Source organism: Anoplophora glabripennis, unplaced genomic scaffold (assembly GCF_000390285.2).
Source record: "Anoplophora glabripennis isolate ALB-LARVAE unplaced genomic scaffold, Agla_2.0 scaffold118, whole genome shotgun sequence".
NCBI lineage: Eukaryota > Metazoa > Arthropoda > Insecta > Coleoptera > Cerambycidae > Anoplophora > Anoplophora glabripennis.
The window spans coordinates 938,073-961,704 of NW_019416233.1; positions in this window are offsets into that span (position 1 = coordinate 938,073).

Sequence of the window (23,632 nt, forward strand, 5' to 3'; positions counted from 1 at the left end):
TTATGAATAGAGGTACTTGTACATCGCGAAATCTATTTCAGGACTTAGAATTACTAACATTTGTGTTTTTTAATAATTTTAAGTCAGTAAAAGGTACCCAACGTTTATATTGAATAAAAAAAATTAAATTATTGGTAAACACGAAACTTTAAGCAGAGTAACTGACTCTGATTTTCAGTGAAAGAATAGTTTTTTTTGGTAACCGATAATTTTTAAATATTTTCTTATTTTAACAAATGTGGACAATCAAATACAGTGTTAGAAATAGATACATATTGTGTATCTTGGAACAGTTACAGTAAAAAAGATAAAAGTTTTTAACTTTATGTATTATGCCAAAAGTGAAGTATTAAATACATTAAACTTATGTGGATGGTGACATTTATATGACGTAATAAAATTCCTAAAATAGCATTTAATTTATTGCAAAATAATCCTTCTACTGAAATAAAGATAACCCGTTTTAATAAAGATAACCCGTTTTAAATAAATATGAAGTTTTTTGATGTGAAGAAGCTTATTTCACTTTGTTAAGAATTGTTTTGTGTTAACATCTGATGTAGCTTACTACCATTTCAGAGTTATCGAGTTTACGTATCCAATGAGCTAACTGTTGACACGGGGCTCAATGAAACAATAATATTGGGATTAATGAGCATTTATATAAACACGTTCACAGAGCGGATAAATCTGCATTTGGTAGTAATGCCTGACAAAATGTCAAACAAAAAAGTGCGTTCAAGAAAGCTGTACTGGTTGAAACAATTCTATTTTCTCTTACTTTGGTAAACACATTGTTATATTTATTTTTTACGTTATAAGTCAATGTATTAAGATTAATTCCGATTTATTATATCTGGGAACAACTTTCTGAATCTCTACAAATGTTGCACCATCCCAGGACATTTAATAAATTACTTGTATTTCCTGAAAAATAGAACAATAATTCAAATTTTATGAAATCCATTGTTCTAAGATAACTAAGTCTACTATTTATTGCTATGGTAATTTTACCTGTGCAAAAGTAAAGTTACAGGATCTATCATTCGGATTGTTAAAGATTTTAATTTTATCTTTTCAGTGAGGTAAAATTCCCTTTTTAATAACAGTGTTTTATTACGCGTGTTGTAGATTAAATATATATTATAAAATAAAAATATTAGGTGAAGTAAACCAATCTATATATTTTTTAAGTGAATTTATAGGATGAACAACATCTGGCTGAAATAAAACCAATTTATTACAAGCTCCTGCTCGGCGCTTCATCCTGCGGTATATCTCTTTTTATAAATTACGGGAATTATCTAGTTGCAGGAGATTTCGATAGAGATCCAGACTATCGTTTACATAAATTTACATTAACATAAATAAATATTCATCACGACTTCAATACAAGAACTCTGCTGGTTTACGGGAAGTTAAAATATTCAATTTCAGTTTACCGTGTTGTGACTATCTAATTGATCGTTCCATATTTATGATCTCGATTTTTGTGTATTGCAGATTTAGTGCTATAATAAATTTTGGCGGAAATATAATTTTGCGGTAAATATATAGTTATACTTTAGCCAATCTATATAAATATGCAGCTAGTATTATAAATTACACCTCAAGAAAATATGGCGGAAGCGTAGAGTTGAAAAACTAGTTACTTAAATCCCAAAACATTGTAGATGATATGGAAAATGGAGTCGCATATTCATTAGGTTGCCATCTTCCCCTCTCGTTTCCTGTTTATTGAAACTAATATATTCGCAATAACAGAATTTAACAACTTTGACGATTATCCAGAAGCAGATGACCAATTACATTACAGAACATTAAGTTTCTCCAACAATAATTTCTACAAGTATTGTCATGTTTAAAACTTGTAACTGAGTTATCTAACTTCGGTTTAATTTAAACTTCTTATTCACAATGATATATTTTGGGACGTAAGGGACACTTTCCAACTCAAACCATGGAATTGCTTAATTTAACTAACTTCAGCATTAATGTTTGCGACGACGTGGAAATAAAGAGGAACGGTGATCAGAGGGAAGTTGAAGACTTTGTTCAGAAACACAGCAGTTTCTGGAACGAATGAAAATAAAACAATTAGATACATTTTTTCTTTATACAAATATAACCAGTTTTTGGCGTATTCAACATCATAAAGACGGAAATAAAAAAAAATATATTTAGTAATTGGAACAATTCACGGTTTTCGACACGGTTTATCCAATATAGGATACTAGGATATGAAAATTGATACACCTGCCTTGTTATTTTAGATTTAGGTGCGTTGAAGAATAAGATAAATTGGTACAACACCTTTCGTCGGCGTGTGGTTTACGATCACTATAAAATATACAATTTTCACTTCACATCAGAATTAGAGGTAGAAAATGGAGAACAGGGAATCGATACAGTTCAAAGTCTGCTAAGTGGCTTACTTCCTTTGGCGTGTGTATCGTATTTAGAATAAAACCCGTTTGAAGGAAAATATGTCGTTATATGTAAACGCTGTGGCATGTTTGTAGCCACAATCATTGATTATACATTTTTAAGATCAAGATATGACTACAACTAACATAAATAGAGTTACTTTATTCTGTACGTCCTGAACTGATTCAATATAAAGGTTACAATGTTAGAACAGGAGAAAAGTTGTCTAAAAAATATTTTGGTCAGAAAAAAATGAGTGAATCTATTTGCATTTTTACTTTTATTTAAATTTGTTTATTTCCCCAACTTTTCAAGATTGAACAATAATCCAGCATCCTAAGCGTGATATGCATGAAAAATTATGTCGGGTCGTTTATCAATCTCCTAATATTAATTAAGTTGTTTATTGAAAATGCTGATATTGGCGGAGAGTTTTTGATTTATGACTACCTGTATTATTAAAAGAATTGCTTAAAACTGAGTGAATCATGATCGTGACGTTCTTAAACAATCTTTCATTGTAGACTTATTAATTAACATTATTTAGATGGTTATTTTAAGAAACAGATTTCAGATGGTCGCTTCTGTTTGGGAAAAAGTAAACAAATTTCAGCTTAGTGAAAAATTATCATGGAACTGATACCATAACAACTTTGCTTTAATTTTTTTTCTTTATTTTATTGTTAATTAACTTGGATTAAAAAGCCTACCCAGTTTTTCCACAGATTAAAATTTTCTTTCTTTAAAAATTACTGCTTTGGTAACTATTTATAAGAAATAATAATTATTGTTTCTAATTTCACTTTTGAAAGATGTTCATTCAAAGATTTCGATTAATGTGCCAGGAAACCGCACTACAAGGAACACACAACTAATATTAGAATTTTATCGATTTCCGTTATTGTACACGAAGGTTGTAATGAAGGTAAAAATATATTTAGGTATGTTAATGTCTGGCTATTATTAGAGAGATATTAGTGACTTGATAAAAACAAGATATTATATATGATATAAACATTTTTATGCTTACATCTGCTTGAACTTATATATTATAGAAACATAAGATATATTAAATTCGATGTTTACATTTAGGATAACTTTTGTTGCATTATACACTGTCTAGCGTGTATAATAGGCCAATCATTATAGCTTTTTTTCGGGAAAAAAATACTATTAGAAGTTTCTCTGCGGAATATTGTTCAGAAACGTGTTATAAACAAAATATCAAAAAATCAACTCGAGACTAGTTGGAAAACTTTGTTAAAACAATGGTCAAAATTATGGAAAAGTAGTTTTTCGACTGGCGTAAAAAAACTGTTATTCATAGAGAAAAAAAGGTTTATTCAAACAAGGTAGGTATTAAATAAATCTGTAAAATAAGATAAGTCCGATTAAATTCCGATCATTTGTTTATGCGCAAGAGCTCAAAAATGGTCGAAATTGTCCGCTTTTTTCAATTGCTAATAATTAATGCAATTTTCATCGCAGACACTTCTAATTCAGGATTTTTGAAGCTTCTTGCACCCTTAATAAGTGGTNAACTACAGCTTCCTGATGATATTTGTAATAGAAAAGTCGTATACGAAAAAATTCTATCTTCGCGTTTTTTTTTTTTTGTAAATTAAAGTTCGTTTATTCAACGATGAATTCAATATTCAATGAAGGCCGAGCCTGTGTTATTTATTAAAAACTATAATATATCGTTATCATTGTATTAAGATTACTGGATCAAATTCAGAATATGGTGAAGAGTAAAAGGATTTACTTGGAGTACTAAGAATGTAATAATGCCAGAGAATTTGTAAATGGCATAACAAATAACCTTACTCAACTGTGGCTTAGTCTGTGGAAAGGTCTAATCAAGATGTAAGGGATGCTTTAGTTGGGGGTATACTGGTACAAGGAAGAATAATTTAAATTATTGTGATTTATATAGAGAAACAAAGGGAAACATCAAAAATCTGTTTGAACGAAACATAACAGATGTTAAAAAATTATGTCAATTTTGTGATTTTAGATAAATAGGTTGTTTTTATTATCTGACTTCAGTTTTTGTTACATTTTCGTAGTGTGTCACATTGAATCGACGTTAAATTTTTTCATCTAATCTAAGAGTTTAAACGCTGTATTTACAGTTTTTAGTATTTAAATTTTGCTTTTGGCATGACCCCGAAAATGATTAATTAAAATGATACAAGCCACTATCCAAAACATACAGGTAACTTCATTCAACAGTAGAACCACCATACATATACCGGTTTCAAACTTGATTCTTCTTATCTGCGAGAACCATTGCCATAGGTGAGAGTCTATCACTGACAGGTTTTGGACATAACGTACAAAATATGTGGTATCTCAATTGTCAGTGCCTATTAGCACAAAGCTTTGCTTTGTACTTACTGATAGACTGGTATAGGTATAGTCTTTCCGATCTCTTAAAGGACCAAGAGTTTGGCAGTACGTTATGTACCAGGTTCGGTCGCTGACGCAGCAACTCGGCATTGAAATATTTGAAAAACTTGTTATCAATATTTATTTAGCCATACCCACATACCAGTTTGGTCGAATCAAACGTGGAGGTGGTCGAAACCTTCTATTAATCATTACAATTGCGAAATGGAGAAATAAGAGGGATTTTATTTATTAATATTATTACAACATGGCATTTTGGAGACCTTTTGAAGCAAAACAAAATGAAATTTACCATCAATATAATAAAATTGTTTTCGGACATAAATAATTAAAATATGTTGTTGGCCAAATGAACATATAATAGAAATGTTCTACACATTATATACAAATTATTGTAATTTTTTACCTTTAGCAGCACCATTTTGTAGACTACATCCAACTCAAAATATGATATATAAGATCTAGATTTAGATAATATGTGATTATTACAATAGTCTTGTGGAATAAAATTGGTGATAGATCATTTTCGTGCCATATCCAAAGTCCCTTGAATTCGAACCCTTTAGAGAAATGCTGTAGATAGGATATTTTAACATAGAAATATTCACATCAATTTTCATGTTCATGTTTTTTTATTTTGTTATATATACTTTAAATAATTCCTGTCTAAATCTAGCTTTCGATCGATCATTGAACTTTACTTACTGAGCACGACACTTTGTGGTAATAATGGAAATACCAGAACACGTTTTAGGGATAATCGGAATGTCAGAGCGAGTTTCAGCTTAAAATAATAATCCAGTATGGAGATAATTCTATTACTTCGCATTCTGGAAGGTGCACAAAGTGCAGTGAGAACTTTAATTGCTTTAAAACGCAGACATTTCTAATATGACCATAACAATAACACGTTTTCGTTGTTTTAACCCCAAAACGTTGAATAGGAATAAGTAAAAAATAAAAATAAAAATTAACAGAATATTATTCGAAAAGTTTGTCATATTTATTATACAGGGTGTTAATTGAGTCGTGATGCGGACCAATGTTTATATGAACTTTTTGTCTAAAAATCACTCAAATAATCGCCTGTTGAATTCATTGCAAATACTTAATTAACACCCTATATAATAAATAACATGGAAAAGAAATTCACCAATTTTTTATTTGGGGTTCGAAGTTAAAATAAAGTAGTAATTACATTATTACAAACTTCTCTGTTGAATCTATAATATATTACAGAACATTAACATATAGAGATAAAGAAATTAATATTATGAAGTTACTTTCAGTAAGTAGTTATTTTTGAAATATACATCGTTGTAATTTTCCCCATTTTTAGATTCCCCTTTGTTTAAATTTAAGTACGTTAAGTATCTATGTAAAATGAAATTTAATTTGGCCAAATATACAGCAATAAAATACATATTACAAAATTTAACCGTAAGTGCAGAAACTATATATTAACGTTTGACATAATAAAGTGGAAGAAAATTATTGTTAAAGAGTCCCTTGTGTAAAATATATTGATTAATATGAATTTTAAAGAAAATGTTTTAAATATGTTTCTAAAGAAAATAAAGACTATGTCAAAAAAGTGTGCTATATACGATATTTATTTTTTTTAATTCGAGAACATAATGCACGTCTGCATGCGCTGAAGTTATTATCAAAATATCAATTTATCAAACAATGGGCGCTAAATTCGGAATTAGACCATATATTTGTTCTATTTGTGTAAATCTATGCTTAAAATAAACTGGTCCTCTAATTTTAGTGTATAATAAAACGTAGCTGTCTGCAAATATCTTTGATTAAAATAAAACATAATTTCGAAATAGTCTCTATTTTTTGCCAATTTTTTTTATTTTAAGGCATGACTCATATTTCGTATACAACATAGAATTAATATTTGTTAAAAGTTCTGACACATAAACCTTAAACTGTTATTTTAGGCGAAAGAAATTGATTAGTTGCTGAAATATGTAGTACTTTAATATTTGTTTTTCCTGGAAAAATAATACTACGTTATAAATTACTTTTTTTATGGGTTAAGTCACTACATTTACAGTAAATGTCGCCTGTATTGCTTTCACTGTACCTACTTAATAATGTCATTTGAAAAATTTGTTTTTATGAAAAGAAATTATGACAAAAAATTATAATATAAAAATAATGTACGGATACAGAATATTTTTATAAATTCAAATACTAAAAATATTTGTTAGTATTATTTTATAGTGATGATAATTAGTATAGGTTCGTATATTTCAACAAATGAACTTATTCTATCCAAGTTATTGATATGGAGAATAAATAAAGATATTTTAATTATCATACATATTAATTATTATTATAGTCTGTAGACTAAACAAATTTCAAACAGTATTTATTAATAGTTGAATATCTCAATCTCAATCTACTACAAAGGCCTTGCAGGAATAATAAAATTATGTACAGTTCTGTTAGAAACAATTAAATTAAAACCATATTTAGAAAATATTAATAACGTCATTTCATACAATATCATAAAATCAGTAGAATAGACGGACTTTTAAAATAAAAATCCATTAGTTCATACTATAAATTCATTTGTTTGCATCATAGATATATTTTCAAATTGAAATTAATAAGATTTAAAAAAATAGGTTCCCGAAATTAATGAGCTACCTTTTGTTTTGTTGTAGATATTCCACTAATATAAATAAACTGAATAATGTGTTGACATCCGAATATCTATTAATCACTTCTTTAATCCTAAATTCAATTCTGAAACACGAGCTTCGTTATTTAAAGTTTATATTGAAAGGAATCTTCTTTCCTGAACTATAAATTTTGCAGATCCTATTAATATAAAAATATTAATATTTCAACGGATTTTGTTTGAATTAATAAATCGTATATCGTATAATAAATGGGTCTTGTCTATTCTTTTGTAGGTATCTCAGAATAAATTTATTGGCTTGTTAGGCATACATCTAAAACATTTTTTTTTAAATTAACATCCAACGTACTTTTATAAAAGGAAATATACAATATTAAATTAGAGAAATTGTTTCTTGTTATGAAAAAATATTAGTACAAAAATAAGGTGTACTGAGAGATCAGACGAGAATTATTTGACCAGGCTTGAAACTGATATAGTACTAAGTAAGCTTAAATTTCTTGAAAGTAGATAGCATATATTTATTGTTATTCAGACTGTTTCCGAAAGACCTCCCGTAAATGCAGGGGGTGATACTACGACAAAAAATTTGAATTTTTTGTTTTATGAACTATATGTCTATCTCCTCTTGTTTTCGAGATATAGACCGACAAAATAAAATTTTTTAAATAGAATTTTTACGAAAATTTACAAACGGTGCGAAATATTTTTATGAAATTTAGTATTCCTGAGTTTTTAAGGATGCCAAATAAGCTGGTCTAATTATTTTTTGTATATTTCGTAGAGGGAGCTAGTTATGCTACATTCGTATTACATTTTAAGTTCTACTTTTTTTGAGGTTAGGATTTTACCATTCGGGCTCCAATTTCTAATGTACAATTTTATTTTCTAAAAATAATGTACTCTTGTTGGAACTTCATAATGTGGGCGGTTTTCGAGAAAAAATTGTTTTAATTAAACTCTTACAATATTACGGTGTATAAAATAAGTGACTTTTCTCAAAGTAGGCTTATTGATGGATGTCTCATAAACAACGCATACATTCTTAGTAATAATTTAAACTCTAATTAACCTTATATCAAAATTTTAGTGATTGTTAGTGCCTGTATCACTAATTACAGTTACAGAAAACTCCAACAATATTTGTTGCAAGATTAAAAAGGTCTTAGTTAATTACTGAAATTAGTTCTAACTTTAGCATAGTGTCATACGACCTTAAGACGCATGAGCAAGTGAAGTTTGTGAAATTCATTACAAGTACGGAGAGTGTGTAGCTGAGAGTGTGCGGAAGTTACGTGGAATTTTCGGTAGAAGGAACGCCCCGAATAAAACAACTGTGAAAAGATTATTTGCGGAAATTCCCATAACATCAGTGCGCCTTCAGTCACTGCAATTAAACATTTCAAAAATCACACCGTAGCGGATTTTATCAAAAGATCTGCAACTGCATCTTTATTTTAGTTATGTTGCCTGCAAACATCAGTTAGCACCTGAATTTTCATTTTTGTTTTCTTATATCGATCTCGTCAATTCCCGGCGGGACGCACTGTATACAAAGTACGTTTTTACATGCGCAGCCTAATCCTTTATTCAAATACCTTCACCCGCGTGACGCACATGACGTTTCGACGTAAGGTTCTTGAATATTTGAAGCCTTAGTTGGTTTTAATGTAGGTATGTTGCGGAGGGCTGCTGGAGGAGAATACGCCCCGGGGGACCGCAGTGGAATTACAGGGATTCCTTCACGTTACACCAAGAATTATTTACTTACTCTGGCAAAATCAATTTCTTGGGTCGCTAAAGTGGATAACGAACAATAACGTCATTAACATGACGGGGTTCTGTACAACAAATTGTTTATTTAATAATTATTAAGCCCTCCAGGGATTTGCCCTATAGAGTGGTTACATTAATTTGAGTCATTAATGGCTTCTTGTAAACGGTGGGAGATAGATAAGCGAGCAGTTTTGGAACTAGTTAATTTGGATCTAAATTGTCCTGAAACTTAAAGTTTTAAACATTTTAAAATCTTCAACTTAAAGAAAACAAACAATATACTTCTAATATATTCCTTTACTTATGTTATTTATGAATGTATTAATGAAAAATGGACCCAGAACGGAACCCTGAAGTATACCGAAAGGAGCTACAAGTTAAACTGATTATAATGGCTTTATAAACAATGAGTTAACTTCTGAATATAAATATCTCAATATTCATAACTACTTTATTTTTGAAGATGAATGTTTATAAATATTTTTCGGCAAAGCACTAACATCAAAATCGGGAAAATTCTTCTCATAGGCAACTCAAGACTGATTCAGAACTTATCCAAAAAAAAGAAAAGTTTTTGAATGTATTTTGTAAAAAAATCAAAAAGGACAGTTCGAAAATGATTTAAAAATATAAAACCTGATCTTATGCAACGCATCTAGTCGACGAAAGGCACAGCGACAAAGTGTAATAAAAAATGAACAGTCAAAAAATTGAAAGAATTTCTTTCGCAAGGAAAGAAATATATAAAATTTTATAGCACCTATTTTGTAGCAGCAAATTCAACTGCTTTTGCCGCTATTGTTATTATTAATTAATAAAATTAATTTGTGGTTTTAATTAATAAAATAATTTGACATATTTGATGTTACAACTGTCCAAAATTTTGGAATGACGCTAGAGATACTACTTGAAGATACTACAACATCACTAATAAAACTGTAGGGTTTTTACAATTTTTTTTTACGATATTGACTCATTTTTTCATGACGCATATAAATGGGAATAGTCCCAATTTTTTTTGGTGAAGTTGAAAATCACACTATATTTAGGTTTAATAATACAAGATGTTAAACATAACATAAAAAATGTTGAATATAAAAATAATAAAAAAATCCTAATAAAAATGTATAATTAACTTTAAAATAAGGTAAAAACGCTAGAGCTAATAATAAAGTATTATTATTTAAAACAGAAAAATGTATTTATAATTGGAAATAATATTTTCATATGAAAGGCTTCTAGCAAAACAGATTCTCTTCAGTTTGAATAAATAAGTTATATTTTCAACACCTAAGATTTTTGTCAAAAATAAACAATTAAAACAAATTTTCATAAAGCCAATATCGATAGTTGGAAATTATTTATGTATTGTTCAAATCCTCTTCTGTTTCGATATATTGACGCTTTTGAAAAACATAATAAAATTAATCTACCCCCAGATAAACCGCTAAAATGTGACTAAATTTATTTCTGTCCTACAAAGGAATTTCAAAGTGAAAACTGAAAATATATCAAGTTGAAAAATGAGCCGCGAACTTCTCTGATGTAAGGCGTTTGTATTAGAGGAACATTCTACAAAAACAACCCCTAAAAGGTCTTTATTAAATGAAAGCATTTTTTTCATTCTTGATGTTATGTTACTAAAATGAATATACCTAAGTACGTACCTAATTTATTTTTTTCACTAGTGAAATTTGTAACAATTATTATCAGTGTCGTTCTGCACCATGTCTCCCAAATTTGATAAAGCAAAAATAAAAGAAAAAGTTGTGTGAACACAAGGGGAGAAATAACTGTTAAGAGGGTCCTTTATATGCGATCCTTCAGACGTACCTGATACTGTTCAAGGTAAATCAGGAACGTTTGAAACTGCATATTACTATTAGCATTTTAATGTAATAATGGCAAGATATTCCTAAACCTGGGAAATGGGATGTGTGTGACTAAATATAGTTGAAACTTTTTGTATGTCGGATCCATAAATTTGGTATTTCAGATAATTTTACAGTGGTTCGATAAGTTCATTTAATTTGTAATGGTATTTCCTTTTCTCTTCTTTTTGATTTGTAGAATGCACAGGCCAAATAGTGTAGGCTAATTTCGGGAAACCAATATTTGAAATTTTGTATTGCATTAAATCTTGCTGTTATCATGTATCGTTAAAGTCGATAAGATTCTTTGAAGTATCTGAAATTAGAAATGGAACAGCATCCGATTTAGCAATGAATATCTCGAAGGGTAGATTAGTCGTACAAATTTGCATATTTCAAAGGGGTTAGGGGCAGAGAGATAGGGGGGGAGAAAAAGGATATATCCTTTTTACGTAATACGGAATGTATTAAATATAGAATACATTCCATCTTTACCTATATCTAACGTATTTGCATGTGTAAATTCTCGTGTGGACCATCCCCAACAAAATTATACTGGTAGTGGCTGTACGTTTCAAATGTAGAATATTTTTAATTCTAAAGCTTAATATACATACATATTGTTATGGTGAAGTTATGTGATTTTTTTATGTGTTTATATGAGCGCCAAACTAATTTTAAATTTAGTTTTAGTGTAACCTGTAATTTTGATTTTTAGTGTAGTGTTGGTTGTATATAATTTCTTGTTTTAATATGTTTCTCTTTATATCTAATCTTACTATCTACAAATTTAAATAATTGGCCAAAATTTTTGATGATGCTTGATATATCACTGACTTAAATTTGTTTTAAATGATTGATTTTGAATTTATCAAGATTTTCAAACGAATTTTACTGTTAATTTGTGCACAAACTGTATACGACAATTAAAAAGGTACCTTTTCTTTTATATACGGATTATTTGTATATTTCTTTTCCTTTCCGATTTCAATAGTTGTTTGGACACTATCTGCTATACCGTTTTCTGAGGAATTTTCTGGGACCTACCACTGATGCTGCTACTCTGGCCTCTTATTTATCTGGTTTCCTGGACCTCGCCTGTGATTGTATTTCTTTCTCTCGGCTGCTGGCTTTCCGCTTTCTCTCTGCTGCTGATGCGTATAGTTCGTTTTCTCTCTGCTGCTGATGCGACTTGTATTCCGGGTTCTTTTAATATATTTCTATAATATTTGACGTTTCTCCCAATTTTTTTTTGTAACTAATCAATAATTATTTTTCTTTTCTCACTACCTTGATTTTTGTTTTTCCCCTGTTAAGGTCTTTTCACATCTCTGATTCTGCTTTCTTTTTGCTTCCCGTTTTTTTCTTTTTCACTCACCTCACTTCACTTAATCTTTACACTTATGCCCTATTACAGTTTCTTAACAATCTCATTTCCATTCTACTTCAAAATATTTCTCATTCTCTACTCTTACGTTACTTTTCTATTTACTACTTGATTCCATGTGAATCCCACTTTAATTTTTTACATTTCTTTGACATATTGATTTATTGATATACAACTTTTTCTTTGAACCTTAATATCTTTTCCTAATTAGTATTATACCATATATTATAACTATTTATAAACACTCTAACATTTTAACTTTTATTAGATATCGGTGACTTATGAATTTGAATTATTTTTATTTAATTTTTTTTTATTAACAATTTCTTGGCATATGCTTTATCTGAACAAATTTATAATTAATTTTCTATTTGAATTTTGAAATTTATCCTATTCTAATAAACCGATGATTCCTACTACTGATTCAATACAAACAATAAAATTTTTTTATCAAATATTTTCTTAATTTTATAATAACCATTTCAAACCATTATATTTACTGCTTTGTCTTTTAAATAGACATTTGATTTACATTTTGATTTGTTCTCTCATATCTGATTTCATTTGAATATATTTTATTTTTTGCACATAAGTACCTTGCGGAAGGTAAAAGAACTCAAACGTTTCAAACATATTAATTTAGATTTTTTTTCCATTGTTATTTTAAAAAAATCTGTATAACAGGCGCGCCTATTGGAAAAATAAACCGAAATTAACTTATAAACAAAATAATCCTCTGTGTTACATTTTAAAATACCTTCTAATTCGAAAACTTCTGCTATAAATATTCAAGATTATTCCTTAGGTTTTAAATTTCTTTAAGCGTACTTTATGGATGTTTCGCAGCAACATGACTACTTTTATTTAACCCCACAGCGCAATTTAGATTGTGGCAATATTAACTGAGAAATCCCAAGGGTAAGAGGCTCCCAAAAATACGGCGTAATCTAATACTATATAATTAAATTGTGACAGAAAAGATGGCGAGTTCACTGGAAACGATAAAAGCAAAATGAAGTATATAACGTAATTTCTTACAGTTCAATTCATTGTGTGTCACCGTAAATGAGGGGTATACATATATGCAAAACTCACATTATCCACTTCTTCAAATTTTTCAGGAAGACGGAATAACTGATTTCTCACTTTTTAAGTGACCTAACGCTCTAAATTTTTTTTTGGGATTGTATTAGAACTTTAACTTTGCTTCTTATAATTGGTGAAATGACAGCACAACAATATTGACTCCAAGAAAGTGAATTAAAGTTTGGATAATGTGGGTTTTGATACAACTTTTTGGATAATGGTAGTTTTGCTCCAAATTATTCTACATAATATTATTTTTTACACCAAAATTCATGAAGTTAAAGGAACTTAAACAAACTCAATATTAATAAAACTTTTATGTAATATAGTAGTTCATAATCAAAATAAAATGCTGCACAAAATACTTAGAATACGGTTTTATTATCAGTGAAAGTGAAATATGTTTATAATGAATTTAAAATTGCAAAGTAGGTACAAAAGATGTTGACAGTAAAAAGTTGTAATATCCGATATTTAAATATGAAACTTCAGAACTAAACTTATCTCACTTATAATCAGAAACTCATAGAAAACACGGAACCAACCATCTAGGAAAGCAAAACAATACGAGAAGCAAAACTCACATTCTCCTTAGTCAACTATATTTGTTTATCGCTTTAAGCTTTTTCATTGGTGGATATATGGATAATGTGAGTTTGACAACTTCAGATCGTAGGAGAATGTGACTTTTGAAACAATTCACAGATTTCGCAATTTAAAAATAAATACGAAAATGTGAGTTTGTACCACTTCTAAATTTTAAAATGGTGTAGTTCAACACGACGAACAAGATAGCGCCACTAACTCTATTTCGAAAAATTATGGATAATGTGAGTTTGCATCTATACCCTTCAAATGTAACAACGCATTTTAGTTTCTCGTAAAAAATGCTTCAAAAACATAATTTAGCCACGATTAATCGATGACGGTAATAATATTATAATATTGTATTATACATATAATAATATAATATAATAGTATTATAATATATTCTTAAGTGGATATTTGACAGATTAAAATGTTCCACATGATGCATAGTTATTGGTAGCATTGTATGTTGTTCGCAAATTATATTTGATGAAACAAATGCAAAGCTAATATATACAAATTAAAATCAGTTTGTGCTATTAATATTTTTCAATTACTAAATTTAATAACGCCACATTTTATGTTTATATTATAACACCATACAAAGTACATGTTTAAATCTCATAATTGACAATATACATAATTGAATAATTGGTATTTATATGTTTAATAGTTATTAATGAACCAAATAAACCGTAAAATATTGCTCTTATTATTTAAATATGTTTGTTAAATATAATGTTATAATTTTACGATTTTTATTCGTTCTATGAAAAGAAACTCAAAAATATAAAAGCCACCATTGGAAAATATTTATCTAAACTAGATTAGGAAAAGATTCGTTTCAAAATAAAATAACTCTTTTTGACAATTGAGACCTCTCAATCCTCTCTAACTCCGGCTCCCCTGGTTTGTTCTTGTTCAAATACATGCAGGGAAGATTGAAATTTGTCTTCAATGATTCTTGAATTTCTAATCGATAAAAAACCATATTTTGGAAGATTATAAAACTTATATATGTTTCTTTTGTTTTTTTTTTATGTTTATTTCGATGACAGGAACTAGTTTGGAAGTTTGTCGCTATTATAACCTGTACTCCACAAAAGGTACAGTTAAGTCTAATTTCTTGATGTGATAAAACAGACGGTACAAGTTTCTTTGGATTTCTATATATTTTCTTTGCTGCGCTGAACCCTAACCCTAGAAGTATTTTAGTCCCCAACTCTTTTTTTTTAGAACGCGAAATATGGCATTATAATAAATTGATTATACTTTTTGCTACGAGGCGGTATCGAGCGGCTGGGTAAATGAAATTAGTCTACTTCTCTTCATTAATTCAAGTGATTTCAGTTGCACGCAAAAACTCGACTAGCGTTCTCTGCATTGTTAATTTTGTCTAACCAGATAAGGGAACGATAAATGAAGTAGTTGGGTGAAGGCTTAAACGCTCGCTTTGATGTGTTTGTCCTTAGTTGAGTGTTTTGCTATCGTACTAAAGAAGTGAAAAAAGTACATATTCATTGTACTATTTAAACCAGTTAAAGCCGCTGTTACACCATGGATCTGGATCGCGGTTGGCTATGGTTCGGTTTCTGTCAAATCAATGGTATAAAGCGTCACGCTTCTATAAGTTATGGTTTGAGTAAGTACAGTGTAAGAGACTGCTCTCAAAATACAATTTTATCGAAAAAAACTACTAAAGCTAATCAATAACGTTAGAATTAGGAAAATCCCGAGTGGTTTCAACTGCTAGGAAGGGTGATTTGATGATGAAAAGAATTTTTTTACATATTTGGAAACCATTTTCAATAGAATCTTTTGAGATTGTTTCAAAATAAGTACGGTTTACGAAAAGTAGTCCAAAAACTATGAAAGTATTTTAGCAGCTTGTTAGTAGCAGCTGATATTTAAGGAAAATTATATTAGAGGTAGACATACTCGATTATAGAAAGGCTGAATCTGGTCATCTTAAATCTTTCAATCAAATAAAAGTGATTTGTAAATCATCATCACTTAAATCCCTCAAAATCCTTCTAATTTCGATAAACTGAGAAACATTGTGGGAAAAATCTTATTTCTTTGTTTATTTTGACGACATGAATCAGTTTTCACGTGCCACATTAGCGACCTGCAATTTCGCAGGTCGCTAACACCTCGTTCACCAGCCGAACCTGTCAGACATAAACCGGTATAAGTAGCATTGATCATTTATAGATGTTGTACTCTGCTATGCCGCGCTTATGCCATCTCCAATGTAACAAAAACCGGGACTCGCGATAGATTATTTGTTAGTTGTCGGAACGGATGGGTTAACTCAGTCAACAATAATTATTGAAAAGATAAGGGTCTTCAAGTAGGTTTAGCGTCACCATAAAGTCATCGAGAGACTAGTGCCTCTTGCCACCGGGAGTAATGGAGTAATAAATTTGCAAAGCCGTTCTTCGGAGAAGGCCTTATGGAATTTAGCAATGTCGTTGAACAAGTTGACTTAGACCGTCGAGGCCATATGGTGGGGCATCTGGTATCGACGGTTTAGCCCATGGTGAAGGGAAAAATCGATATTTCTAATAACGGGCGAAATACATACGAAAAGACGTAGGAATTCCAAGATATTTAAATTAGTTGTTAGAATGTTGTGAGCGAAATAATAATAGATCAAATGCCTGGTTTTTAGGCGGATTTTCCAAGCTATAAGAATAGATTAAATGAGATTGTCTGATCCGTCCCGTGTTGCTGTACGGAGTCACAAGAAGAAGGTGTAGAGTTACTAGTAAGTTCAGTTTATTTTCAAAATTATCCATACAATTGTAAATTCAGTCAATTAGGTATTAATATGGTATAGTTAAGCCATTTCAGCCCCCGATATTTAGGGAGTCCACCAATAAGATAAGAACAGAAACTTCTGGACCCAAGAAATGGACGTGTCGAAGCAAGGTGTCGAATTCAAAAGAGATCTCCAAAAAAAGGCAGTTTCCCCTTGGATTCTACACTGGGCAGTTTTCTTAATTTTAGAGTCTCGGGTTAATTTAATAATGGATAAAGTCTTTCCGAATGTTGCCATGAATTTGCGTTAGGTTCCCTGAATCTCGGTTTGCGTTATCGCGTGTAAATTAATCAATAATAATGTTTATTCGAATCCGATGTGTCTCCATTATTTTGTTTGTGTTTTTTTTTATTGTTATTAAAACCTCTTCTGGAAAATTTTAGTGTTTTCTTGTCCTTCCAACTTAAGTGTCACCGTGTACAACCAACCACTGTATTACATTCTACATGAGTCCCCACTTATTATCTAATTAGAGTGTTGATGATAATTATAAACTCCCTTTCGAGAAGTAAATGGTAAACTCTTTTGCAATTTTAATATCGTTATGGTACTTGTCATAACGGTAAATGGTTAAATAAAGAAATAACCCCTCAGGTTGCACCAATACTGTAGTTCGGTAGTTGTCTCATCTATTGAAACTGATCAAGACAGAAACTGACATATGGTTGGTGGGTTCATATGACGAATATTCCAAACTCCACTAGATATTGTTGTATAATTAAATGCTGGTCGAAGAAGTAGTTCTTTCCCGGAGTATAATCAATTAAAGAATCAGTTTGTGGTTGTCACTGTTTGTTGGTGTAGTTTCGTATTCCCGTCTAAACTGGATAATGTATGCGTATTATAGTTAATGTACAATAATTTTCTTCAAATGTGGATTATTTTTCGTAACTTCAACACCAACTGTTTCCTTTGCTTCTGTAAATATTACTGTCGTTTTAGTAGTATCTTTGTCTTTATTCTTTGATACATCATCCAGGTTGAAATGTTTTAGTCAACGCGTAAATTACAAAGTCTTTTGCAAGTTATAATTCCTGCCCAAAACGTATATCCCTACGTTTATTTACATAAATTAGAATAAGCGGCAATTAATAAATGTTAAGCCAACATGAAATAGCAATAAAACAATACAGTAATGACTCTTGAAGTTTGCAGATTGCATATGGTTCTTGCCAAGCTCATTATTCATCTGTGACTATACAAAACCATTCCAGGAAATCTAGTTTACTATTTGTTGTAGTCATTTCGACGAGAATATTAAACATAAACAAACACATTGCGACGTGCTATTCAAAGATATTCCAGCAGCGCGAGTTGCGCCCCATGGGCTAATTATTTGTCGCAGCGGTGGTTAATGCTAACACTTCACTCTCGTGGCTGCAACAGGGTGGGATTTATTTGTCGTAGGTTTGTGTTTAAAAGGGAAATTAATTTATCGGGGTACCTTAGTTAGCGATACCAAAACTTTTTTGGGAAAGGGCGGTAAAGTTATTATTTAAGATTACATTAGATACACTAAACTAATTTTAATTAAAGATTAGTAGAATGTATTCTCAAGCCTTAAGTCATTACTGTTCTATTCATCACTACAATTTCCATCCGTCTTCATTAAGACGCGAATTTAACTTCGTGCTACCATCAAAGCCATTCGAGCGCTTCAAACTATTCTGCTCCAAACGTAACACGATTTCGCTCCGGGTATTGTCATCTTGGAAACTATTTTATATTTTATTTCATAAAAAAAGTTTCCGTGTAAAATAAGTTAGAGTCCTTTTAGTGCTCCAAATTTTTATTTTTCCTACAATTTCTTTACATTTTTTTTTCCTCAACTCAAGATTGAAATTTTACTGGAGTTGATCGTTTAAGATAAGAAATCCACATTGCGGCACAGATTCGGTGTCTCTTATATTATGATGATTTTACAAATATTCTTTTTGACGGGTATTGCGATAGCTGAGGGGCTATTACGAGTTGAACCAAGCATTTGTGTACCCTGTGCTTGTAGCCGTAAGTCGGAATTACGTTATTGCCACTTTAACTGCCACTTCACTCTAATCGGGGCTGTGACATTAATCACAATGAAACTTTTTCAGAGGATTACAGGAACGGTGAATAGGTAGTTCATTTCCTGTCCAAAATGGCAAGTTTTTGTTGGCGGTGCCGGCTATAAATTAGCTAATTTAAATTGTGGTAAGAGACCCGTGAATGTTTTGTTTCTATATGTTTGCTTTTTTATGTAAAAAATACTACGACTTGGAAGCCGTGAATGTAATCGAGTACATTTGACGACCAAACTACTACAGAGTGTCTCAAACTTGACTTAAATTTTTTTCTATCTTCAGAGTAGGCCCATACTATCGAGTTTGAGACACCCTGAGATACACATTTTAGAATTATTAATTATTTGACTGATCCTTGAGCTCTTTAGCACAATGGCTTATTTAACCCGAATAATTATGGGAAAACAAACAAATTAATAACTTTAGACAATACTTTACACCCTGTATCTTATATGTGGCAACGTGTAGAATAATATAAAAAATGGTAGAGCTAAAAAAATCAAAATTGTTGAGAAGCGAAAATAGTTAGAGAGATAGAATATATTTTCTCTTCTCATGTATCTTTTGAAATAAAGCCGAAAAACAACAAAGGCGAATATGAGAATTTTGCATTGTTGAAATGATTCCTGAATTAATAAAGGTATTTTTTATTTCTGCCAGTAAAATTCAATTTTAACCATTTCTCTGCTTGACTCTTTCCCTGATAGCAATGTTCATCAAATTTGAAATACCCTCTACAACTACAAATAAAACTATTATTGTTGAAAGTAGTTAAATGAAATCTAGTAACTTTCGTTTTTTTAAGTTTAAAATATTTATAAAATTTGCGCAAAAGCTTGGAAATTTCGTTTAGCAAATTTAATAATACCTACTTAATGAAATAATCCCAGTAAAATTGTTTTAACTGTATTCTTGTTCGTTATTGTTGATTTTATAATTATTTTCTTCTTTGCAATGAGTGACTATTTTGTAAACATATTTTAAGCAAATAAATATTTGGGAATGTGTCGAAAATGATTAGGATGTTAATCGAATGTTTTCTGTTTGTCATAAAAGCATTATTTTTTTTTAGTACTGGCAAAATAGCTAAATAAGATCTTAATTACCTGATTTAGAGTTGAATATATTTATTTACTTATTGCATAATTATTTTCCATCGACTTCTAGATTGAATGTATTGATTTAAATAATAATAGTTTTCAGTACTCAATACTCAAATCATTTTAGCATTTCAATGTCAAAAGTAGATATAACGAGCGTTCAAATAAAAACGTGATCAAGTTGGTTCTGCGTATAGCAAATGAACTTAAACGTCATCTGTCAAAGCGCTATATCGCCGCTATCAATTTGAATATTTTCGTTTTAAAAAGCGTTTAAAATGGTGTTTTCTCAAGAACAAAGAGTGTTTATCATAGAGTCCTACTTTAGAAATGGACGCAAGATTGATGGAATATGGAAGTATTCTATTGAGGAATGTTTCATAGAATTTCAAAATCAATTTCCCGGCGTTGTTGAGTACAAAATTTTTCAAAGTGCAGTTCAGCGTTGTGCTAATGTTTTTCGTGAAACGGGCAGTGTAACAAGAAAAGAAGGAAGCGGCCGACCTAAAAAGCGGACTGAAGAATTAAAATAAAATGTCCAACAAATAATGGAAAATGCGCCAAGAACTTCTGTACGTGTTTTATCACAAATGGTGGGAGTATCAGTCGGTACCTGCCACACAGTGTTAAAAAAAGATTTGCGTTTGTTCTCCTATCGTTTAACTTGTCAGCAAGAACTTCATGAAGTTGATTTTCCGCGACGGGCTGTATTTTGTGAATGGTTTTTAAACAACTACGGTGAACTTCATAATATCACCTTTTTTCTGATGAAGCCTGGTTTCATTTAAGTGGTTACGTAAACTCACAGAATATGAGAATGTGGTCTTCTGATTTCTTTTTGTGGCCTTACCTTAAAAACACTATTTTTGAACTGCCTATTCCTGATTTAAACCATCTGCAGGCTCGACTTATAGACAAGATTCGTGAAATTAACAATACCCCGAGCATCTTAGAAAATGTCTTTAATTCTTTGAGGAACAGGTGTAAAAAGTGCTTGGAACAAGGAGGGGGACACTTTCAGCAGCTGCTTTAATTTATTGTTATAACAAGGAGGGGGACACTTTCCGCAGCTCTTTTAATTGTTTGTTATTGTTATCACGATTATTCTTTAAAATAAAGTTATATAGTCATTAACGTTATTGAAACTGACAGCTGCTATACAGCTCGTTGAGAAATGAGGTTAAGTTGGTCGCTATAAGCTACTCCCTACGTCCAATGTGTCAGAGCCAACTTCGACCACGTTTTTATTTGAACGCTCGTTATTTTTGTTTTTCCATCGTCAGTTTTCATACAGACGTCATATAGCTCATTAAGTTGCAGCAATATAGATGTGCAGCAATCTGTATCGCTTTAGGAGGTTTACATATTATGCCTATCATATCATGGAATTTATCTGTCATATTTTGCAGACTCGTGTTAGTCGTTTTCACGGAATAATAAATTTTCCACATTGGATGCAACCCCTATGCACGCCGCAGTTATAAATCCTTCACAGCGGTTATTTCCGCAGATATCAAAATTATATGTTCCTAGTTTCCACTGAATTACCAAATCCACGGGGAAAGACTATCCACACGAAAATAAATATTGTTGCTTATTGATTACCAGTTTTTGATAAAATATTTAACAGCATATCTGAACATTTTTCTCTGAAATATCCATATTTTGTGGTTTATGAAGCAGACTTTATTAAAGTATTTTTGTTACACTTTGAATAATCGTAAATATTCCTGCATGTATACGATATTTATTATTGTTTCTCTTTAGAATTAACACTATAAGATATTGAGGAAATGATTTCTAACAGTTTCATAATAATATTTATATACTTATTTATAATATTATGTCGGTGAGATCAGATGTCAGATTTAGGAAGATGTGCGTTCCTTAAAAAAGTTTCACCAGAGGAAGTAGCAATACACATTATTTAACAGTCGAGGAAAGTAGATACATGTGTAGGTGGGTCATAAAAACTCACTGTCACAGTTGTCACCTTTAAGTTCCTACAGCGCAAAACTAAAAAGTGGCAGAGGGATTCGTCATAAATTGTTTAGGAACCAGCTACTGCTTGCTGCTGCTGTTTTTGTGCTTTGTAGTCGCTTGGTTATGTACGTACTCAAGGATGAGAGGTTGGAACAACTTTATCCCTTTCTACCACTTGTGTATGTTTTACAATTTAAACATATTTTTCACACGATAAAAGTTCCGTCGAAGTTACAAAAATGACCTTCAGTCTTCAGCAAGCCTTGGTATTCGCTAAATACCTATATAGGATATTTTGTTACCTGTAGAAAAATAAAAAATTAAATAAATCCATACGCCAAAAGGATCAGTGAAAGGTTAGTTTTAAATATCATTACAATTTTTTTTTTGGCGCCCAACCAATTTATTCATTCACAGCAATACATTGAGTACATATTGAGTAGCGCCTTTGGTATCTTGACTTCTGCAGCTCCTATTACTGCATTACTATATTATAGAATACAACTTTACCGCCTTAGTGATAAAGATACACTCAGTTAGTAACGAAATAAACACCCATAGGAGGCATTGAAGTGGTATTAATTTTAATTGAAAGAATATTTTATTAGGCTTAGAAGAGAAATAAATAAATCTCTGAAGAACTGGATGCATGCCTTTGGCTTTTCTTACCATATCTTTAGTCGAAATTTTGCAACAATAGTGGCGACAATATTTAACTCTTACAGTTTCTATCTCGAATTTAATTGTTGTTTAATTTGTATAAGCAAGTTTACATATATGTATTCGAGACAGCGAAACGCGTACCTACATATCATACACGGGACATTAGCTCTTTCTTGAAGGAATGAAAAGGTTGCCACTGAGCCGAGTCCATATGCTCAAGGCAATTGTCTGGGCAAGTTTATGTCTTTCCGCTTGAAATTTTCGCGGCGAGGAAGTAATTAACTTGGTTATTTATTTTCTAGATTTATCACCTTACAAGTGCCTTCTGGACCCCAAAAGCCCGTCTTGGACAAATATCGCCCTTCTCGTTTCTCCGCGATGTTTAAAATATTTCCCTGCAATGAAAATAAAAGACGAAATTAATTTCAATTATATTTAATTATATTTAATCTGCTTATCGCAAAATGTTTTCCATGTAGATAAAGCAATACGCTGAGCGACTTATACAGGGTATTTCATGACGAACATAGTGTAGCCTCTCTATAGCCGATAAACACTTTAGTTATTTTTGACAGTTCAAATTTGTCATAAATAATTAAAAACGAAAACTGTGTTACAAATAAATAGACAGTATATGTTGTTATAATTTTGAGTGAGTATGTTTTTCTTTCTTACCTTGATTCGCTTAAGCTCCTTTCTTCTTCTACCCAGCAGACTTCTTTTCTTCTTAGTTGGGCGCCAGCTCATATGGTTGGGCGCCTCATAGTGGAATGATTTCATTTAATTTTTATGC